The sequence below is a fragment of the Pinus tabuliformis genome, chromosome 4_2 (genome assembly GCF_031772625.1).
Source record: "Pinus tabuliformis cultivar Carrire ecotype Pingquan chromosome 4_2, CPIR1, whole genome shotgun sequence".
NCBI classification, from domain to species: Eukaryota; Viridiplantae; Streptophyta; class Pinopsida; order Pinales; family Pinaceae; genus Pinus; species Pinus tabuliformis.
The window spans coordinates 1,011,486,445-1,011,511,798 of NC_142304.1; positions in this window are offsets into that span (position 1 = coordinate 1,011,486,445).

Below are 25,354 nucleotides of genomic sequence, written 5' to 3' on the forward strand. Positions count from 1 at the left end.
AGGTTTCTGTCCTGTGTCAAGGTCTTTAGCTATTAGTGCTATTGGTGAAGCTTCAGACCTAGGATCACAACTTGAAGAGAAGAAACAGGTAGATCCTCCTAATTTGAAGATAAATATCACAGATACCCAAAGAAAAGCTAGGTCTTCTCAAGTAATGGTGCTTTTGAGTTTGCTACTGAGGCATGACAACACAAAATTGTACATTGCTTCCTTTCTATTTTCTGAGGGGAAATGTACACTATGAGTAGCCACTTGTGATATTAAAACAGTGAGCTCTGAGGTCAATATAATGCTCATACTTATTGAGAAACAAGAGTTGGAGATATTCAATAGAAAAAGATGGAGATGGGAGTTTCAATGGACAATCTGCTTCAAACAATTTCAGCTCACGGAATCAGGAATCGATTTCAATTATTATGCCTCTATATAATTCATTCTCTGATGAAGGATTTGTGGTAGAAGGACCTTGAAAAAAACTCGTTCCTCAAATTTTGGTAAAGATGATTAGATTTCAGAAATGACAAATCAAACATCCATAACCATCAATGTTGTTAGATTTATCACCAGCAAAATCTAACACTGAAAATTCAAATTCACCAAAGAGTATTTCAGAGGAAAATCATCGTGATGATTGAGTAATATGGAGAACAACTGCAGATCCATGCTACGAGCATTTTTCCAGGGAAAATAATCTTGCAAATTGAAACCCAACAACACCCTTTATGAAGAAACCAAAAATACTAGAAACCCTTGTCTTCTTGTCAGATCTACCAAAAGATTCATATAACCGTAAGTAATTTCAATACTCTTCCACAAGAACCCTCAGCAAATATATCAGTCTTCCACAGTCCAAAGGTGAGAAATCTCTTCAGAGATGACTTATTGCTTTGGCTCGTTGTTTCCAATAATCCATATTCTACAATCTTAGAAATGAACTGTGTATGCAAATAGCCACGCTTACAAAGATAGAATGAGATAGAAATGATGGTGATGAATATGAAAAGATGTGGTTGAGTCAGAGATTGCAGACTCAGAGGTTTTCTTTATTTCTAGATGAAGTTTGGAGAGATGGTTCCCAGTTGATGGAAGAAATTTGGTTTGTTGCTGCTAACCCACCACTCCAACTCGAGACTTGTTGTAAGTTCAAGGAATCGGAAAGTCCTGTCAGAAATTGGAGTTGCAGATACATCTATAATAAGAATGGGGGATTTGGTGGAAGAGGAAAACTGGCAGCTATTTTTTATTCATCCTTTTCGAATTCCATGATTCAGTTGGGGCTTACTCACGAGGTTCTTCTTCGGTTTTCCACACTCAGAGAAAGTGTTCAACCTTCCGCCAGTTCTTTGTTCTTGATTGGCATATCTGATTACAAGTTATTTTCTCACTGATATACAACCAATCAATAGGATGCTCATGTCTTTCACGACCATTAATTAGTTTTTATGAATAAAAGGTGACTTTAGAAATAAATAAATTCAAATTGAAACTAAATTACTATGATTTTAAAGTAAATTCAAATTAACTCACATGTACAATTTATAGTTTTCTTCCTACCTCTCCTCTCCTTTGGCTATAACTTTCCCATTGAGCAACTTGGTAGCTTCGTAGTCATGAACAACAATTTATATGCAATATTAATTCAATAATTAATAAAAAATAGTGTAAGGCACCCTAAATCAATTTCATTTCTACTACAACTCTACATTTCATTTAGATTTTCCCATTCCATGTCCTGATTGTTCCTCAATTTATGCCTTACGACGTTTCCTTTGCAACACTTGGTGCAAATGCTAGTATAGAAAATTTTAATAATATAACATCAATGGAGAAAATTCAGACTCTGGGAAAACTCGTCTAAACCGCAAGTACTCACGATGAGTCACGAGTGAGACTCATTCGTTGTGAATTCGAATCACCACGAGATTAAATTGCCTCATTTTTTGGGAAAAGCCAATTTTCACCCAGGGGTCTAGGTAAATCCCACCAATATTTGTAACACTGCTTCAAAACCAATCATATTTTACGTTTATATAAAGATGTTATGAAAACTTAGTTGGAACCCATGAGTATGACACTATGCAGTACTCAATCTCCCTTGATTGCAACCAGAAATTGAAATAATTTTCCTTGAACGTGTTATAAAATTTCATGGGGCAGAGTTGAGGAGTTTAGCTCAAAATTTAGTTGCAGCGAAGTCATCTTCAGTTGAGGGAAGGTAAGTATTATGTTGTGATAAAAAAATCGCAACTACACAGAGGCTTAATAAAACACAGAACTCATTCACGACAAAATAGGGTAAAACACAAAAGGTTGTGGTAAATCTACTTGTGAAAGATTAATACCATAACGCAACAAGCCACAATTTCTATTATATGTTAAAAGATAAGGAAATACATTGACTTGATAAATGGACGTTGCAGCTCCAAGTGATAAAACACAAAATACTTAGTGTGATTTACGCATCACTGGGTCTGTAAAACTATGTAAAATAGTTTTCACACAACCACCAATATTTATTCCACGATTTTCTCCTCACTACCTCACAGGGTTTCACCCTCTCTCGCTCTCCAAATTAATCAACAACAAAAATGACTTTTACATCCATGTTTATCTCAACATACAAATTTGACATTAATACATGAAAGAGAAAATAATTAATATGCAACATGGGAGATTTTACATAGTAATTAGTTTTCTGAACTTGCAGGTGTTGTGGAGTGTGGGCAACAGTTGCAAAGTGAATGCTTTCCCATATATATTTACCAAAATTCATTAAATGCCTTAACTTCTCTGTTGTGTTGGGGAATGGTCAGCGTTTTACTTCTACTCTGACTTCAGTCCTTTCGCCTGCAAACAAAATCGCAACCGTGCAGTGGTTGACTAGGAAATCATGGTGTTTTCTAGTGTATTTAAGGTGGTGGTTGGGATTATTATTTCCAAAACTCCCCCTTAATCACAACTACCGCCATTGGAAATTCCCAAACAATCTTTGAGATAAACAAAACTTTCATGTGCAAATGGTTTTGTGAAAATATCAGAAAATTGTTCTTGTGACCTAGAGTGCTGCAACAAAATTTCATCATTATTAATCAAACCTCTGATAAAATGATATTTAGCATCAATATGCTTGGTCCTCTTGTGAAATACATAATTCTTTGACAATGAAATTGCTGATGTGTTGTCACAAAAAATAGATGTCGTTCTCTCTTGGTCATGGTGAAGATCCCTCAACATCCTTCTCATCCAAACTGCTTGACGCATTTTCGTTGTTGAGTGACATATTGAACTTCTGTTGTTGATAATGAAACTATCGTTTTCTTCTTAGAATCCATTAAATGGATCTGGAACCCAAATGAAAAACATATTGTGACGTGCTCTTTCTGTCATTGACACTTCCTGCCCAATCACTATCAGTGTGAACAACCAACCTAAAATCATCTGTTACGGTGTACAAAATCGCATATTGTTTTGTACCATTGACATGCCTTAGAATCCTTTTCGCTGCTTGCCAGTGTGCCTCCTTGGGTGTCTCCATGAACCTTGACACCAAGCTCACTGCATACATTATATTCGGAAATCATCACTCCCTGTAAACATTAAATCATCTACATATAAGATGACATAAGAATCTTACCATCGCTCTCTTTGATGTAGAGGGTAGGATCTCTGTCACATTTGTCAAAACCATTGTCCAACAAGTAGGCATATATCCTGCTGTACCATGCATGCGGTGCTTGCTTCAGCCCATAAAGAGATTTCCTCAGCCGATACACTTTGCATTCTTTTCCTTCTACCTCATAACCAAGTTGTTACGCAACATATACTTCATCTTTCAACTCTCCATTCAATAACGTTGATTTTATGTCCATTTGATGTACTTTCCATTTATGTTGTGCGGAAATCGCCACAACTATAAGCACCGTCTCCATCCTCGCAACTGGCGCAAAAGTCTCTGAATAATCTCTTCCATGATGTTTCTTGTATCCTTTGATAGCTAGCCTTGCTTTGTGCCTTTCAATCTTTCTCTTAATGTTTCTTTTGGTCTTATAGACCCACTTCACTCCAATGACTTGTTTTCCTTACGGCAAGTCCACTAGCTCCCATGTGTCATTCCTTTTTATTGCCTTTATTTCTTCATTTCCGCAAGCCATTTATTTTTCTTTGACTACACATTCAAAGTGGATTGGGTCATCTACATGACAAAAAAAAGCAAATAATGAATTCATACCAGTGCTGCTATCAACTTCTTCTTGCTCATCAATCTCATTTAAATTTCCGAATTTTGGTCTTCTTGTGCTTGCTGAAGATGGGCTTGAAATGTCACTTGGTGTTGTGCTTTACAGCGTGCTTGGAGAAGCACTTTCTTGACTGTGTGACGTTGTCTTATTATTTGTTGATGGTGTTCATTGATGCCTGCTTTGTTGCACTTGAATAGGTGTAGAGGGAGTCATTGATGAGGAATTACTTGTTGTTGTCAATTCCTCTTTGTCTTCATGTGGTATACATGATTTGACATTGACTTTCTTCTCTAAAATTCCATCCCATGCTTCCTCTTCTATGAACTCCACATCTCTGATGATTATGACCTTCTTGGTTGATGGATTATAGAGCTTGTATGCCTTGGATTCATTACTGTATCCAATAAATATACATTTCTCCCCCTCATTTTCTACCTTCTTCCTTAACTCATCCGGGACATGTGCATACGCCACACATCCAAAGACTCTCATGTGAGTGACACTATGCTTTCTTCCACTCCATTCCTCTTCAGGAACCACGTTCTGGATGATTTTGGTTGGACATCTATTCAAGATATACGTTTCACATGCAACAGCTTCAGCCGAATAATCATTTGGAAAATTCTTTTCCTTCAACATACTCCTTGCCATTTTCATAATGGTCCTATTCTTCCTTTCTGCTACACTATTTTGTTGAGGTGTATATCTTGTTATAATTTTTTTGTGAATTCCATGCTCCCTACGAAATCGAAGGAAAACATTTGAGATCTATTCGCCACCTTTGTCAGCTATGAGTACTTTAATGTAGTTTCCACTTTTCTTCTCAACAATAGCCTTGTACTGGTGAAAGCACTCAAACACTTCACTTTTCTGTCTTAGGAGATAGAGCCATGTCTTCCTTGTACAATCATCTATGAAGGTCAATAAATAGTGGTTGCCACCAAATGATGGTGTCTGCATTGTTCCACATAAATATGGGTGGACAGTCTCCAAAGGTGCAGTTGCCCTTATTGACTTTCCTACTGGAAATGTCTTTCTATGAGTGGAAAACCCTTCATCATGCCTTTCCTATGCAACAAATTCAAACCTCCAAAGTTGAGATGTACAAATATCAAATGCCATAACCAGTTTTCATCTCTGACTTCTGCTTGATAGTTCACATGTGTGACAATTGCCTCTTTTCTTCCATCCTCTTGTGAGTTCATTGATAGTTGTGCTTGTGCACCTTCTTCCTTCAAATATTATCTTATATTTAGGGGAAAAATTCTATTTTTTGTCATCTAAACCTTTGCAATCAATTGTCTGCTTGGAGGCCTATCCAAAATTGTGCACTCATCATTTTTGAAGAAGACATTGTAGCCCTTTTTCATGAGTTTTCCAGTTCTTATGAGGTTATGATTCAGACCAGGGACAAAGTAAACATCTGAGATGTACTTCTTCTCCGCCTTCTTTGTTAAGATATTAACTCTTCCTTTTTCCCATGACAAAAACTTTGTTACCAGTCCCTAATGTCACTTCAGATTTCACACTTTCATCTATATTGGAAAACATTTCTATGTTCCCTAACATGTGGTTGCTACACCCTGAATCTAGATACCATATCTCACTTTGTTTTTCTTGTGCTACATTACAAGCTAAAAACATGCTATCATGTTTATGATTTTCTTTTGTGAAATTTACAGTTTCTTTGTTACTAATGTCATATTGATTTTTTCTACATTCATTTTCATAATGACCATACTTCTTACAGTAATGACATTGGACTTGAGATTTATCATACCTCTGACCTTGTGATTGATTTTGGCTTGGGCCTTGACTTGGATTTTGATTGCTTCCCCTTCTACTTGAGCTTGAAGGGTTGCTTCTTCCACCTCTGTGTGGGCTTCTTCCTCTTCCTCTAGCATATGATCTTCCTCTGCCTTGACCTTGACCAAAGGAAACTTGTGTCTTGAAGGCATGCTCCAATGAGGAGCTTGTTTCTCTATTCAGTCTATGTTCATGAGAAATCAGTGATGCATGAAGCTCATCCACTAAGAACTATGGGAGATCCTTTGTATCTCCTATGGCCACAACAATGGCATCAAACCTTGCTCGCAAACTTCTCAAAACTTTCTCAGTTATTTTTCTTTCTTCAATTTCCTCACCATGAGACCTGATTTGAGTAACCAACCCAATTACATGCGTAAAAAATGAGCCTACATTCTCATAGTCTTTCATACAAAGTGTTTCAAAATATCTTCTCAACATTTGTAGTTTTGTTGTCTTGACTTTTTCCATTCCTTGGTAGGTTGTTTGGAGGGTGTCCCATGCTTGCTCGGACTTTGTTGTTGCTGCAACCCTTGTGAAAATACTTTCATGAGCTGCTTGAAAAATATAGAATAGGGATTTTGAATCTTTCTTCCTGTTGTCCTTCAAAAAATCCATTTCTTCTTGAGACAAGGCATTGTATGTTGTTGCACCTACTGGTTCTTGAAAACCATTCTCCACCAAATCTCAAATGTCTTGAGACGAAAAGAGGACATTCATTGTAATAGCTCAATAGTCATAATTTTTTCCATTAAACTGAGTTATCTAAGGATTAGTCAAGCTTGTGCTTTATGTTGCCATTTCTGAGCGAAAGGAAAAAAAACTTTCTACCTACTAGTAAATACACTTCAAAAATTATTCCCTCAAAACAAATTTTTAATTGCTAGTAAAAACACTTGTTTATACACTAACAGACTTTAACCTACTCTGATACCATGTTAGAAAATTTCATGGGGCAGAGGAGAGGAGTCTAGCTCAAAATTTGGTTGCGGCAAAGTCCACTTCATGTCTTATGTTTCGACAAAGAAATCACAACTACACAGAGGCTTAATAAAACACAGAACTCATTCACGGCAAAACAAAGTAAAACAAAAAAGGTTGCAGTAAATATACTTGTGAAAGATTAATATCATAACACAACAAGCTACACTTTATATTATGTGTTATAACATAAGGAAATACAGTCAGGTGATAAATGGAGGCTACAGCTCCAAGTGAAAAAACACAAGATTTACTACGATTTACGCGGGTTGCAGAGTAAATGTCTACAAAACTCCATAAAATAGTTTTCATGCACCCACCAATATTTCCTCTATGATTTTCTCCACACTACCTCAGATACTTTCATCCTCTTTCACTCTCTAACTTTCCCAACAACACAAATGACTTTTACATCCATATTTATTTCAACATACAAATTTGACATTAATACATGAAAGAGAAAATAATTAATAATCAACATGGGTGATTTTACATAGTAATTGGTTTTCTGAACTTATAGGTGTTGTAGAATCTGGGAAAGAGTCACGGAGTGAATTATTTCCCATATCTATTTACCAAAATTCATTAAATGCCTTAACTTCTCTTTGTGTTGTGGAATAGTCAGCATTGTACTTCTGCTCTTCAGTCCACAAACAAAATCACAACCATGCAATGGTTGACTGGACAAGCATAGTGTTTGTCAGTGTGTTGGTTGACTGGGCAAGCATAGTGTTTGTTAGTGTGTTTAAGACGATGGTTGGGATTATTATTTCCAATAGAACGTGCATTATCATCGTGAATAGTTACTTGATTACTTGATTTGAGAAAATGTGTAATTCTTGAAATCAAATCAAACTTAACACTATGTAAAGACCCTAAAATAAAAGTATGATACCATGTAACAACTCGAATCATCCTTGATTCATGAAGGTAATCTAATAAACAAATATGTGATTAAGAGTAAAAATTAGAGGTAGTTGTGCAATTTTCCCTTGGCACCTCGAGTTGTTCCTCAGAGTATGGGCCCAAACAATCTGTCTGATTTCTTTATTTCCTTTCCAACGCAAATGTAAAAGTTTTGATGATTTTAGGGACTTCCTAGTGCTTTGCAAAATCACTACTACCAACCCACCAAATTTCGCATTAGAACAAATTCTCTCGAATCCATACAAGGAACATAGATTACACCTCCCTCTCATCTATAATTGTTTATTCTTATTCAAAATAAAACTCTGGGTTGATCCCTCTAATAACAAATCTAGGGTTGACATACGCCCTGTCCCAACGGTTGATATCAAAAGGGTTGTCACCCTGGTAATGCGAATGGGCTAGGCGAGATAAAGGATTAGGCGATAAACCAAATCATTTGAAGCAGAGATGGAGAAACCACCACGTTACCACTGGCAAGAGAAAAAGCACCACATACAAGATCATTTTATACTCCTACAAATCATAGACATCCATCACACACACTCAGACAATCGTATTCACTCAAAAATCAATCTGGTTCATTGATTAAAAAAATTATAATTCCTCTAGCTCTCATCCACTTGAGGTTCAAATAAAAACATCTATCGGCGAGTTAAAAAGTGAAAAATTATATATATATATATATATATATATATATATATAATTAAAATTTTATATATATTAAAATTTACTATAGTTTAAGATGCTATTTTTTTCAAATTTTTGGTGCGAATTTCGTTCAATTTTATATTTTAGGAATGTAATTTAAAGAGATTTAAGAGCTGATCAGAGTCTTGTTATATACTCATCCTTAATTCGATTGCAAATTCCTCGAATATTTGGGAATCGGACGGACATTGGTGTGGTAATTTTTTGACTGCACCAATGTCCATCTGATTCCCAAATATTCGGGGAACCTGCAATCGACTTAAGCTCAGGGCTCAAAACACACTAAAATATAGCTACTGTGGATTATATTTAGAATTTTACATCACATAAATCATCTTCAAATAGTTTATTAGAGTGTTGAATTTTTTTATATACTCAAAAATTAAATGATTTAAATTCACATCTTTAAGAAAAATTGTTGCTATATTTTTAGGAAAAAATATCTAATAGTTATACATATATTTACATTTTTTTCTTGCTTTTATCACAATTTAGTTGTGAAACTAGTAGTGGGGACAACCATCATTGACTACTATCCACTAATCCAAGCTAACTAATGATTATTATTCAAGGAAAATCATGCCACCTAAAATTACCCCATGGTCGTCCATAAAGGCGCATGTTTTCACTCGTGCTAGATGCGTCTAAGTCTTGGGCCATTAATTTGTGATGTAGGAGCATTCAACTCAAGGAAAAATCATTGTGTTTTAGTAGACATAAGGGGTCTTGTGTTTCAAGGAATTTGGTTTTGACTGATCCAATCGTAGAGGAGACGGAGCAATATCACATCGATGGATTTATACACAAAAGTGGTATATCGGGTGGAGCAAAAGTGGTAAGTGGTATTTAGAGGAGTTCACCCAATCCCACTTATTGGTTGACATGTAGCACTGTGATGGAGAGAGAAAACTACTTTTTCGGGTGGTTATTCCCCGTGCTACTTGTCCACCCAAAATCATCGTGGACCGTTGATCCACAAAGTGTAGATCAACGGTGAAGGCAACGAGCAGTGGAATGCCAATGTGCCGATAGCGATATTGTGATATCACCAATAAGACGATGAAGCTGACCGGAGATTGGAGATCAGAGGAGTAGTGCAGCGGAAGGTTTGAGATGTAGAGAGAGCCGATGATATTTATAGGGCGGGTTATATAATATTTGAGATTTGGCTTAATGGATCGGAGCGGGTTTTCTCGTGTATTTCTTGTATTGTGATAAAGGGAGTCTCGGGAAGTGTACAAAGTCTGTATTAAGGCAGAAAAGGTGAGTTCACATATGTTTTATGTGTATTCTTTTATAAATGGATTAAAGCGCCAATAGAGGGTCTATATGGTAAGTCCAATATAACCAAAGAGTAAAGAGAGGGGTTGGTTATATGTGCGGGCATAAGGATTAATGAAGGTTTTGGATTGATTATATTCCGATAGTTAAAAGGATTTGAAGGGATAAACTATGGTTGTCTTAATAGAGGTTTCCATGTGAGTTTTTAATCAAGGGGGCCTTAACCCATTGTTATTTATAATGAACCTTTGACCAGAAGGTCATGTAAATTCCTAGGGGAAAATGGTTTATGCATAGGAATATGCATACTATGGGTAAAGCAGGGGTAGCCCTACATCATTTGGTATCGGAGCAGAACAAAGAAATTATGTGTGAAAGTCTCTTTGAAAGAATTTCAAACAGAGACATGTGGAAAGATGTGTATGCAAGCAAGGGAGATCTGATTCTAATCTGACAGTTAAGTTACCAGGGTAAGCTGGGAGATTGGTAAGAGGAATACTAATATTAATATTCCTACATTTTGATAGAACATTCAGATTTTGAGGAAAGTAGAGCAAGTGATTTATGCCCAATGAATCTGTATAATTGGAATTGTGAAATGTTTGAAATTGAAATTGGACAATAACTCTTAAGTTCTTAGAGGCAGGTGAGTAACGAGATTACAGGAACATAAAAAAAATCCATAGCGATGTTTTGAAGAATGGAGATTCACTCGAATGTGAAGAGTGAATGGAGATTTATTACAAAATCATGTAGAGATTGTTTTATTTAACTCTGATTTGGGTTTCGCTGGATAAAGAAATAGATTGAAGATTGATAGTTGCAGCTAATGAAGTATCTCAGCAAAACAAGATCAAGTTTTAAGAAGTAGTAATGGAAGAAAACTTAGCAAAGGAGAAATTGTTACCGATAGTTAAGCTTTGCCAAGACAAAGTCAGAAGATTGAAAGAAAGAACCAGATTCTAAATCTGATTGATAGTAGTTGAATATTGAAAGTTTGCACAGTGGAAGAATGAAGATCTGTTGAAACAGATTTGCGGAAATGGTGAGATCCTGAAGATAGGTGAAGGTATGCAAATTTTTCTAATGATTAGCAGATATTGGATGAGTGAAATTTTAGAGTAGGATCATAGTAGTTAAACTATATAGGGATGTTTGTAATTTCTTGAAGTAACAGAGTTTGGAGATACAGCTGCAGGCTAGTGGAAAGGACAGTCCATTCAAAAGTGCAAGTGAATGGGGAGACAAGATTAAACAAAGATCTTGAAGGTGAGATGATTTTTATTTTTATTTTTAATTGATTTGAAGGTTGGAAAGTTGTGGTCTTTGTATTGATGCAAAAGTATTGTCGCAACACTCAAAGGAAATTCCACAGAGGATGTGGGTAGAATTGCTAAGAAATAAAAGAAGCTGGTAAGAGTTTCCGAGTGAAAGCAGAATGTGGCAGAACCTTCAAGAATTCCAACAAGGATTGGATAAAGAGGACAATTGTGTTCTTAGAAGATGCAGATGAGTTGAAGCCTAGAAGGAGCAAAGAGAAGTGCTCAAAGGAGGTTCCAGAGATAGAGAACCAATTGCTTGCCAAAAGACAAAGTCCAAAGGAGAGATTGGTGAGGTAAGTGGCAACAGGACAGACTTGTTGTTGTATAGGCTTTAGTGCAGCTCATAGTGAGTATGTGAGGAACTCCTAGAGATAATGACGATGATGACTAGTGACAGTCATAATAGAGGTTCTGAAAGAGATCACAGCTAAGGAAAGAAGAAAAGAGATGCCAAGGAAAATGGCATACAGAGACAGTTAAGTAAAGAAGAATATGAGAGGGAGAAGGTTGAGATAGCAGTTCAACTTGAAGTATTAATGGAAATGTTGCAGAGAAATGAAACGGACCAGAAATATGGTTATGTCATGAGAAAGAAAGTGAAGTGGTAGGGGCTATAAGAGAAGAGGACTCAGCAGGTGAATATGCAGTTAATAAAGGAACTAAGGGAACTTGAGCAGATTATACATGTCAAATTGAAGACAAAGAAGCTCGAAAGAGTTGAGCTATAGCAAAAGGGAGATGTTGAAGAAGATGTTGAAGTTTCGATATGTGAATTAGAACATGGACCATTACTTTTTGAAAGTGATGAAGCGCTAGAGGAGTTGGATCATATGAATAATTCAAAGCAGCCAGAAGACTTGATGACTGAAGCATCAAGTGAACCAGAAGGTCTTGTATTTTTAAAATTAATGGTTTGTATATGATTTTAGGTTTGGAAGAAGATAAGCAGTCTTTTAAAGCTGTCAAAAAGGTAGAAGAAAACCTTCCAAAAGATGAAGGTTTTGAAGCAGAATATGACAAGGAGACTGGAAAAGAATCAGTTCGCTATAGTGGACAAGTGCTGAAAGACATCATTGAAATAGATGATGAGAAGGAGAGACTAGCTGACAGTCTTAAGACTTCTTTGAGTTCGAATCAACATACTGATATGTTGACAGAAGAAGAGAAATCAAAGCAACATACTGAAGTTTTGCCAAAGGAAGAAGAGGTACAGAGGCCTTATACGTTTTATTATTATGATTGTCTTATAATTAAAGATTTTGTTGCAGAAACTGGAACATATTTGGCATAGGAGGAAAGCCAAATGAAATAAAAATAGGAAGAACATCTAATAAAGGATGTTAAGAAAGATTTAACAGAGGAAGAAGTACCATGTGATGATGGTTCAATAACAAAGGAAGAAATAGGAGATTGTGTAAAATTTTCAAAGTTTACTCCAATTAAAATCATTAAGTTATATAGAGAGTTAGACTTACAAAGGAGAAAGTTAGAAGAGCAGAGGATGAATTGCTGAAGAAGGATGACAAAGAAGTTGTCATAAAAAATAATCAAGAAGAAGTTGGCAGGTGCAAGAAATAGAAGAAGGAAATTGTTTTGAAAGACAATATAGCAGCAACAGAAAAGGTACAAAATAACAGTAAAGAAGAGGGTAAGGATGAAAAGGAAGCGATCAGAATAAGTGAAGGACAAGAAAAAAGGAGAGTTCATCAATCAAGAGATGGAAACAGTCAGCAAACTGAGGATATACCGGACAAAGAAATTGAACTGATAAGAAGGTTAATGATGAAAGTGTCTCAAAAGAAGACAGCAACAGGAAAACAAAGGAGCAACAGTAAGAGGAAGATAGCAGAAGAATGTGAAAGCATGGCAAGTGGAGCATTACAACATAAGGTATGGAGACTCAGAGAACAGCAGCAGACAATAGCAGAATTGGAACAATGGACAAGCAAAGACATGTTACAAAATAAAGTCTGGGATCTAGGAGTAATCAATTATCCAGACTTATGACCAGGAGGTCATAAATTTTCTTACTTGGGGAGTCTTATGCAGGAGAATTTAGCTCAAGGAAAAATCATTGTATTTTAGTAGACATAAGTGGTCTTGTGTTTCAAGGAAGTTGGTTTCCTATGTATTGAATTAATGTAATTATTAGGAGTTTTGAGTGATTTTAATGAGAGAATCTAGAATAGGATTTAATTGAATATAGTGAGGCGTATTTGTAAATATTCTTGAATTTAGTAGAATATGAGAGATTTAGAATAGTTGAGAGAACTGAGGGATTTGAGAATTGATTGTAAAATCAAGATTAGGAATTAGTTCATGATTTTGCGGATTTGAGAGAATCCTTAGGAATGAGGAAGAGATTTAGGAATTTTGTTGAAGAGTTTATGGATCTGAACCAGAAATTGGTTTTAGAATTGCTTTGTATAAATGTAAGACAAAAAGGCATGATTAGAGGTCAGAGAGGTTATATAGAGAGAGTTAGATATTTAGTTGTGTTTTTAAGCCTATGGGCAGATGATGATCAAAGGCCATTTAGTTAGAAGGTCAGGCCAAGGAGAGGCAAAGAGTCTCATTATGTAATTGTTTGTTGATATATATATATGTGTGTGTGTGTGTGTGTGTGTGTGTGTATAGAGATTCAATTTCCATTTGTATAAGTGTGTTGTTAAGTATCAATGGCGAGTGATGAGTGAGTTAGTGTATTCTACATAACAGAGTTGCAGGCGAGGTTCGACAAACACACAGAGAGAAGCATGATGAAGAGGATCTTGATGGATCGTTGAATCCATTAGAAGGATCAAAGTCAAGCTCAGGAGGGAGTGCGCAGTGAAACAACTGAAGGACCAAAACCTGAAGAAAACCCAAGAACCACGGTAAACATTGAAGAAACAGCGAAAAACCAAAGTAAAGAGGTGGACGAAAGAATGAAGTATCGTTGAACAACAACCATTGGATCTAATAGATCAATGGACAGGATCCAATCACAGAGGAGATGGAGGAATATTGCATTGGTGGATTTATACACAAAAGTGGTATATCGGGTGGAGCAAAAGTGGTAAGTGGTATTTAGAGGAGTTCACCTGATCCCACTTATTGGTTGACACATAGCACTCAGGTGGAGAGAGAAAACCGCTTTTTCGGGTGGTTATTCTCCGTGCTACTTGTCCACCTGAAATCATCGTGGACCGTTGGATCCACGAAGTGTAGATCAACGACGGAGGCAGCCAGTAGTGGAATGGCATTGTGCCAATAGCGATATTGTAATATCTCTGATAAGTCGATGAAGCCGATTGGAGATCGGAGATCAGAGGAGGAGTAATGTAGCGAAAGGTTTGAGATGGAGACAGACTCGACAATATTAATAGGGCGGGTTATATAATATTTGAGATCCGGCTTAATGGCTTGGAGTTGGATTTCCCGTGTATTTCTTGTATTGCGATAAAGGGAGCCTTGGGAAGTGTACAAAGTCCGTATTAAGGCGGAAAATGTGAGTTCACATATGTTTTATGTGTATTCTTTTATAAATGGATTAAAGCGCCAATAGAGGGTCTATATGGTAAGTCCAATATAGCGAAGGAGTAAAGAGAGGGGTTTGTTATATGTGCGGGCATACGGATTAATAAAGGTTTTGGATTGATTAAGTTGTGATAATTGGAAGGATTTGAAGGGATAGACTATGGTTGGCCTAATAGAGGTTTCCACATGAGTTTCTAAGCAAGGGGGCCTTAACCCATTGTTATTTATAATGAACCTTTGACCGGAAGATCATGTAAATTCCCTGGGGAAAATGATTTATGCATAGGAATATGCATACTGTGGGTAAAGTAGGGGTAACCCGGCGTCAATTTGTTTTCTTATGTGTGAGATGATCTCTTAGCCAACCAAAAATAATTTTATGGCATACACTAGGCCCAAAGCCTTAAATATTTTATAAGTAAATTATATTAAATAAAATGTGTAAAAATATTTTTATATATCAATAAAGTTTGTGCAAAATATATTTATTTTATGATAAAGGTTACGATGAACATACTCTTTTAGACTGAATATGAATTACATGATTTTTTTTGGAATTTGAAAAAACAATTCTAATATCACCATAACATTATTGCGTTAAAAGGTTAAAAATGCTAACAGTGAGAGGTACTTTTGATGTTTGATATTTGGGGTAATCACCTCCTTATAATACCTCAATTTTCTTTGTGTCTCTAATTTTGTATCATATATACCACAATTCATAAATTTTAATTGAATAAAATTTTTAATGTTATTCTTTTTTGAAATGATTTCTTCCTTTATCCCGAAATTTTCTAGCTAAGATTTGGTATCCTTGTGTTATCCTTGTATGAAGAAAAAATAGTTTTCACTAACGTTTAAAGTAATTTTAAGAAACCTATAGTCTTAAATGTTGTATAAAGGTTTCTTAGACATTAGTTATATGGATTTATTGAAACCTGAATGTTCTAAATCGAGTAGATGATAATAAATATAGATGTTTTTGTTTAGTCAAAAATATATTTATATACTTTAATTCAAATAAAACATAGTTTTTGTTTTATTATTTCTCGATGATGAGATAGGAGGTTCTTTCTACAAGCCCTAACTATGTTTTATTATTTCTCGATGATGAGATAGGAGGTTCTTTCTACAAGCCCTATTTATTTATAGACATTAATTGTATTTCAAACCGCATATATCATTGCAATAATCAAAATTACCATAACTTAAGGAAAATGGTAACAATCATGAGAAAATTTAAAAAATAAAGAAAAGATGAAATATAACATGGTTACACAAATGACCCAATTAAAAATGCTTAAATTGTATTTTTCTTTTACATCATCTTCCCAATATACATTGGTGAAACCATCCATTGTTAGAGTACCAAGAATGTTGAGTATGGATGAGAGCTATGAATAAGTTCACATTCTCTAATGCTTTAGAATTTGAATATCTCATTGTAGGGTATTGGTGTGTTTTATATAGGGGTGTTTTTGATGGGCTCTAGAAATAACGTATTTTCTTTATTTTTAACCCCTTTCTATTAACATAGACATTGTATTAATTCATTATTGTGTGAGAATTAGACTTAATGTGTTTTTATTATATTTATTTAATATATTATGTGAATTCATGATTAAACATTATAAAAACACAATATTTGTATTAATTTTGATTTAATTTGAAAAAACAATGTGCCAAATAGATTGTTGTGCAACTTGTAATGTTGCCATAGAGTATATTTTGGTTTGATTTATTACAACACTCAATTTGTAATTGCAGCAACAAAAATTTCCATTGCTACAACACAATCATTATTACATAGTTGTTGTGACACAATTATTGTCTCATAGAAGCTACAACGCTATAACTTTGGGCCAACACCAGAATTATGTCCCATTGGGACCTTAAGGCATCAAAACCATGAGTTAACACTAGAACCATGAGCTATTGGAACCTTGATCCATCAGAACCATGAGCTACGCTATTACATATTTTTCACTACTCTACATGAAAATTACAAATCTATGCAGCAAAAATATTAATCTAATCAAATAAAAGTAATGACGAAAATTTTGGGATGCTAAGACAAAATATTAGTTTGTGTGGTTAACCAGGAATCTTGAAATTCTTAGATAAATGATCTTCTAGTTATTTATTATTCTATAACTATTATGAAAAAAATCTTAGAATCATTCATTGATTTCTAATTGTTAGCAAAGATCATGAAAACCATTCGTTATTTAGGAAATTGTTGTAACCACTATGAATTTATTGAATTCATAAATGAGCTTACTTACATATTTGTTATTTTAAGTTTCTATTAAATTTATATATGAAAGAGAGAATTCTCTCCATTGTTCGAGAATGATTCTTAGAGCACATATCCGAGTGATAATAGAATAATTTTTAATTATTGGTATTTTATTTTAATTGTAGTTTTCTAAAAAAAAATATTGTGTCGTTTAATTTATTTATTTTGTATATTACAGTAGATTGATTTCTTTTAATTAACTTGATTAATTTAATTAATTTATGTTGTAGATGTAGAAAGTATTAATATAGAATAATATAAGTGCTCCATTCTATGGAGGAAGGGCCCATTCCAATAATAGAACAAAGTGCATGTATTTTAAACAAATTATTTAATTTCTTGTTGCATGTAATTATCTATTCATGTAGGATTTAATTTATTTATTTCTATAAATTTTTTTTGTCATATGATTCAGTTTGTTCATGTAATTAGATTACTAATCTAATATTGTGTTTATTTATTTATGAAAATAATTATTCATGTCAACCTTTTTTTATTTTTTTATTTCTATAACTTCCATTTCATATTTAGTGGCATTCATTTAGGTTATGGAATAAATGTGTTCAACACAATGATTACATTATTTACTCTAAGTAACAATAGATACCATTTTCGCAAGAATTAGATTAAGTTGTCATTTTCCTATGATCTATATTAGCATTACAATTCTTCTAGGTTAGTTATTTGATTTTATTTGAATTTGTGTTGTGTTTTAGTTTATGCAAGTGCATTTCTTCTTCTACAAGTGTGCGTTCGTATAATCCGATGGGTGGTTGAGAGTAGGGAAATAACATCACTCACTAATATTCTTTGTTTGTGTGTAGTGTTCTCTCATATGATCCCCGCAGGCGATTGAGAATAGGGAACTAACATAATACACAACACACAAAGAATAGAGAATTGAAAAAATCCACACAATTTATCTCCAGATATGTTTATTTTTCTACAAGATTGTCTACTTTTATGCAAATGTGGTTTCATTTCAAAAGTTTGTATAACCTTGTCAAAATGTGTGAATTGTTGATACTCTTCATTAAAACTCTACCACTCACTGTCACTTGAACAGTAGGTTTATAAGCTCATTGGCAATATTTACTTGATGAGATGAGATTGGTTTGGAAAGAACAGAACAAGGACCATTGGGCATGGAGTTTGGTGTAAAGTTTGTTAACAACAAGATATATAAACAATTTAACAAAGGAAAGATAACTTATGGGTTTTTAGACAATTCATCAGTTAGGTACGATAAGAGAAAGTAGAAAAAAAAATTAAAAAACAAAGTGAGAATAATTATTCTAATGGTATTGAAGTTGAAAAACATATAAGTAATTTATGAAATCTAAATCTGAGCTTTAAGAAAGAATTCAAATTCAAACACTTTTTTCAAAACATTGACGACTTATTGATCAAATTTATGGCTTAGAAGAAAAATACGCAGTAGAAACACTGATAGAAAACCACCCACATGAATCTTAGAAAATTTTCACATGTAAACCTATCGATAATGGATTATATTAATATCAGAGCTAAACACACAATATTTCTTCTTCAGAAACATTGCAACCCTTCCACCTTAATAATTACACCCTTTATAGAGTACTTACAAAACTATAACCATGTTTTTACCAAAAACTTAATTAAAAAGTCTTAAAATAAATGAGAAAATATCTAATTAAAACCAAATACATTACAATGTTCCATCATAAAACAAAAGAAATAATATTTTGTATCTAAATATATTGTTTTTACTGGAGACATTGCTAAAAATAAAGATCAAATTAATGACTAATATCTTGCCTATATTTTTTGAAATCCCTACCTCATCATCATGCTTAATATGGTAATATTTTCCTTGAAATATGGCCTTGATCCACCAAAAAATGAATCTATAACTCAAATCCTTCATTCAGGGTTACATTTGGTCCAAATTGTTCTTCTTTGCCTCCAAAAATAGTTTCCTCCTAGCGTTGACAGATTCAATTGCAACTCTTCAAATGGGGAGAAAACTGGGATATTTGACTAAATATCTATTAGCACTTTAAAAAACCTAAGAAAAATCATACTGACAATCTAACTGTTAGTGCTCATCAAAATTGAAGTAGGAAAAACGCTAACAGGCTAACTATCAATGCCAAATCAAAATTCCCTTGAAAACTACTAGCAGAACAAAACTTTTCTCTGAAGATGATTATTCAGGTTTGTTGGTTTCCTTTAACAAGATGTCAACCTTACTTTGTCTCTCTTTCCTAGTTTTCTTAGCCTCTTTAGCAGGCTTCTTACCTTGACCCCTAGACCTCTTAGAACTTGCAGGTTTTTCTCTATTTATGATTAAATATTTTTGAGGTGTGTCATCTAACTCAATGACCTTCTCTACTAGCTTAGAGATTTGTTTAAGCTTAAATTTCAACATTGGTTTGTTCATAGGTCTAGTATGTGTCCTTCTTCCTTTATAATCTCAGCTAAAGTAGGCTCCTTATAAGTTTTTTCTTTCTTTGTCTAAGGTTCAGTAGCTTCAACCTCTGCAGGAAAGGGCATAAGAGGAGGGGACAAGTTCTTATTTTCTCTAAGTCTCCCACTTTTTCTCATATAAACCCTTTCCAATTCAAGAAATAGAGGAGAGGGAGATTCAGTCATCAAGTTTTTCTTCTGGATTCTGGTTTAGATAGTTGAAGTCCCCTACTCTAGGGTTTGCGGTTGTTCAACAATTTTCTTGTTCCTTTTCTTTTTGTCACTGGATTTAGATTTTTGTAAGATGGGATCTACAAAAACCCCCCGAAAGAGATAGTGCTCCCACATTCTATTGATTTTTATTAAATAATTTCCAGTTAACAATGTAATCGACCATTTGTGATAAATAAAATGGGATGACGCATCTCATTTTTCCCTGACTCTTGCAGACATCTATTTAAGACTCATAAAAAAGAAAGAAAGGGGTATTCATCCTGACTTGTCCTTCAATGTGAGCAAGGAAGCAGAAATGACACATATTTACTCTATTAAAGAAACCTTCACTAGTGAAATACGACTATGTAAACCTCAAGAACTGGTGTCATTCGTCATTTAATCAATCTCTTTATATCTCTCAATGCTAGGGCCTATCCTTATATTCATCCTTTAGGAAAAAAGCCACATCAATTCTAGCCAAAATGTGGCTTTTAAACCATCGTTCTCCATCCACGGGGAAGCCTATACCCTTTTAAACCACCTCGTCTATGACAGGGAAATAAATACCTCCAACAGTAACCCCCTAGCCATAAAATCCTTCTGTGAAAGCCCTAGCAACCCTGTCATGGTAACTTGTACACCATAAGAAAAATCATCCCATCCAGCCTCCTGAAAATGCTCTCGAACCTCTGGATATGCCTTGAGAAGTTCACGTCCTTTGGTTTCCCCTCTGTGCAACCTTCCACTCTTCCCCATAACTTCCACCGTCCAGAGCACATGCAACAAAGATGAGAGTGGGATTTGATCACTGCTTGCGATATAAAAAATTATTTATTTTAACCAATAAAACAATCTAATGGATTACCCTTGCATAATAAAATTACTTCCACCATCCAAAACACATGAGATTAAATTGTGACAATCAATAAATCACATAATAAAATGATTATTTACATCACTCTTTTACCATTAATATTACATTACGGCGACAGAAAAATCCCATGTAAAATCATTAAACAAAATATCACCATTTTCTTAGTTAGTTCTCGCTTGATCAAGTGTCTGCTAATTTGCTCACGTGTTTCCTGTCAACACGTAGATTTTGACATTAAAAATTTTAATTTTACATTTGGATTTGATACTCCAATTGTCAACATTTTATTTTAAAAAATTATAATAGGCATTGATAATTCATCTTTCAATGCCTTTATTCAACATTTTACAATTGGCGCTGACAGTTCCACGATCAGCGCACTTAAAATTTTTCAAATAATAAAAAATTGCACTCTTGAACTTAAAACCATGAACCGAACCTTAGATAACACTAACTTTATTCCAAGAAATTAGAAAGGTGATTAAAAAACCGATCATTTTGGTGCCATTGCTAAAGAGTTACCAGAGGCACATTTTTATTATTTATTGGTTCAAAATTCATATTATTCCAATTTACTTATTTTTTGTTTGATATGGGTCATTTTGATATATTGATTAAATTATCAGATATTTTTGTGCTGCAGTAAGAGCCACACATAGAACTAATCTCTATTTTTCAGAAATATTAGGAGGTTCAAAGAAAAACCTCAATGAATGAAGATGACCCAAGGGAATTTCAAAGCCTCCATGCTTTAATATAGATTTATTATCAAGTAATTTGATGCATTATATATTTCATGGATTTGAAAGCTTCAAAAATCATAATTTTGCTATTGGAAATCCTTGTATTCTTCTCTCTTAACATTATTCTTTATCGTTTCCCCACATCCTCCCCCCTCATTTGTTTTCACTTCCACTACCCCACATTTATTTTATACGGTACAACTAATGCCTTTTTTCTTAGAAAATTTGAAATTAATGAAACAATGTCTAATAAATTAACGGTTAGCAGTAGAAATTTCGTCTTCCTAATAGAATGTGGTTATGTGTTTTATCTCCACTTTTTTCTTGCTAAGAGACTCTCTCACGATATTTAGGCACTCAGAAGTGAGTTACGTTCAACTTGGTCTAACATGAATATTTTGTAAAGTTGTGTTTCTTTAGTGTGAATTAGTTGCATTGTAATTAATATGTCATATATGGAGTAATCTAATGAGTTGTATTCTTGTCAATGGTAACCACTATTGATCTATGGCTTAACACCTAATTGGTTCATGATCTCTATTTAAAGAGCATGGAAATTCATGGTTGATGATTAATTTTGAGAACTCTCATATGTAGAAAAAAATTATATTTGCATTAATAAAATTGCCCCAGGTCACTTTGTTGGCTCGGGTCATTGTTCATTTCCCTCTTAGAGTGTTTTAAACCACGTAAAATTACTAGTAGTATGTTCTTTGATATGGTTAATATGTGATTGGTTATTGAATAAATTTGATATTGTTCACAAAAAACCTCACAGATGCTGAACAGACCACATAGAGGAGCGATAGAGGCCAATATGACCACATGTTAACTGAAATATTTCCCATTCGACTAGGTATCCTATAGATGTGTAGGTTTTTTATAAATGGGAAAAGGTGGTGATTCGACTGGGTATGGTTCGGTGGATGATTGAGGATTTTCACATATGAGGACAACTCATCAAGGTGATTTGGATAGGTGAGTTGGCTAGAGGTTCCATGAAACCGAATACGGAAGATGGAACTATATAAAGGGTCATTGTTGATGATCTTGGGATTAGTTGGTTGATTGGTGGTTGATGTTATCTGTTGTTTTCTATTCGATTTTGGTATGCACTGCTAGTGATATTTTCCTTGTTCTATTGTCTGACTTTGTGAATGATAGTGTTGAGGCTCTGATAGCATCTCAATCTATGGATATTATCTACTCTATGTATTGTAATGGTGTTGGCCAATAGCACTATATAAATGATTATGTTCTAAGTCTTTGTAGCGAGACATATGGACCTATTTTATATTTTCTCTTTTGATATTTAATAATAAGATGGGATATCCAAAGTTTCTGTTTTAGATTTTGTTGTAGCGGCTACAACCACGCTCCAAAATTTTTTCTTAGCTTCATTTTGGATCCTCCCTACCAACCATTCTTAGCAACATGTCTTGCATTGTCAAGTACATAGGCTTCAGCTGAGTTTTAGTGGCTTGCCAGCCTATACATGTCAATGTGTTTGTCTCCCACCGCAGCCCGACATTCCAGACATAGGCAAACCTCTGGCTGAGATGTTCCCTTTGAAAATTGCACAATTTTGGAGGGGAACAAGCCTTTCCTCTAGAAATTGTGCAATTTTGTTGGGCTCCAGAATTGCGCAATCCATCCAGGCAGCCCTCGCTGAGGAAATTGTGGAATCCAACCCAACAATGGTCTTCAACCCAGAAATTGCGCAATTCTGGGAGGCATTGACCTGCTGACCCCAAAAATTGTGCAATGCCCGAGGGATAACCCGCCCTATGTGGCCCAAAAATTTTGCAAATTTCATCCCCAAGCTTGCAGGTTGTTGCATGTGCTGTCAAGTTGACTAGTTCCCTCCAGGATTGAGCAAGCCTGATTTGCATGCATGGCCTACTTTTCACCAAAAATCAAAAGCAAGAAGCATCCCTAGATTTAGGGATCTATTTTTAGCAACCGAAGGTTACATGTAAATTTCGTTTTAGAAATCCCCCGCCAAGTTTCTCTTTTTCCTAGAATTGTGGCATGCACGTCATAACCTCAGTCTTATCAAAGCTCGTTTTTCGAATGCTGCAGAGCTCATTCCTCACATCAATCTTGTAGCCCTCACATCCGACATCGCATCTAGGAGTCTTCGGCACATTCAGCTAAGCATTTTTAGGGTAATTATTCTTTTCATGTCTTATGTTGCATTTCTGTCGCTTTTTGTATTTCACTTTATATAAGTGTTGTGTGCTTGGTTACAGTGAATGCTTGCTGTTGTTTTGATGCATGTTAGCTTGTAGAAGCACTATTTTAGTTTTTCTTTGCATATCACTGTTATAACATGCATGACATTGTTTCCCATCACATGATCCCATCGCTCTTGCATTTGAGGAATCTTACATAACAAGCACATTTACGCTACATAAGTGGTATACCTTTCTCACGTTTTCTTGCATGTCACAGTCAAGAGAATGCGTATGGTTAACATCTTCACACAGTGTAGAACAACACCATGGAAAGTCCAGAGAGTGCATGTTGTGCACTTTCACCCATTTCATTTCTGTGGATGCATTTAAACTCGAAGTGTGGTTTTCTTCATCGTTATATCTTTCACGTTTGCTGGTTCACACGACTATGTTGTTCGCGAACCACGCCTTCAGAAACATGGGTCGACCAATGCGTCGGTGGCTGCATTGGAAGTACCATTTCACGTGAGCAAATGCATGTACTATTGACTTAGCAGTAGGAATAGTATTTTCTTATTGTTGGTTTTCTTGCATGCGTGTTTTCTTTCTTATTTTTTTTTTTGCTTGCTTGCTTGTTTTATTACTCCCTTTGCTTTCACATTTGCTTCTACTCTTTTCTCTTTTGTTTTTTATTGCTTTTTTATGTTCGTAGGTTAGTTTTTCATGAACCATGTGTGACACTTGAAACAAGCCGGGTAAGGTACAAGAAGACTTGTGAAGTTATCAATACTTGGTTATATATTATCCTGTCTCTTTATGTAGAACTATTTATCTTGAGCCCATGATACACAAATGGAAAATACGTTTTGTTCGAAGTGAACTTTGATTAAAACACAACGCTTGCACGCTAACTAGTATCACCTACTCTAGTTGGTTGTTTTGGGTTAACCCTTGTCAGCTCAGTCAAGTAGAGTAAGCTGAGGGGGAAGATTTTTACAAGGATGTGAGAGGTATATACAAAATACTTCTATGAAGGAACAACCTCTTATATTCTCAATAAGTTGGGATACCTCTTCCACCTTTGAAATGAATAAGTGTTATGCACAGTTTTGAAAAAATGAAAATATGAAAAATTTCAAAAAAATGAAAATGAATAAGGCGAAAGAAGAGAAAGGCTTCTTGCATAGAGAGATGGTGCGAGTAACTCTGCCGGGGTACTGACCAGGCTCACTGGTAGCAAAGTGATGCTTGTGTTCCTGCATGACTCTGTTGGGGTAGTATCCATGCCTACTAGCAGTGGAGGAACACTAGAGATGAAACCTAAACTATGGCTATCATATTTCTTGTGTACCAATATAGCACTCATCCCAATCATAAAAATTGTGTTGACTTGGCTTGGAATGTGTTCTGATCGACCAAGAGCATGGAAGATGCTACATATTTCAATCAAGCTAGTGTGGGAGTCAAGATGATTAGAGAATTGAAAAATAATCTCGGAGGTGTTAGACTTGATTTTCATGAAACGAGTTCCGTGCAGAGAGCTCAAGTTCTACCAGTGTGTCAACAAGTGTTGTAGCGGCTACAACCACCCTCCAAAATTTTTCTTTAGCTTCGTTATGGAGCCTCCCTACCAACCATCCTTAGTAGCATGTCTTGCATTGTCAAGTACATAGGCTTCAACTGAGTTTCAATGGCCTTCCAGCCTGTGCATGTCAACTTGCTTGTCTCCCACCGTAGGTCGACATTTCGGATGTAGGAAAATCTCTGGTTGAGATGTTCTCTTTGAAAATTGCACAATTTTGGAGGGGAACC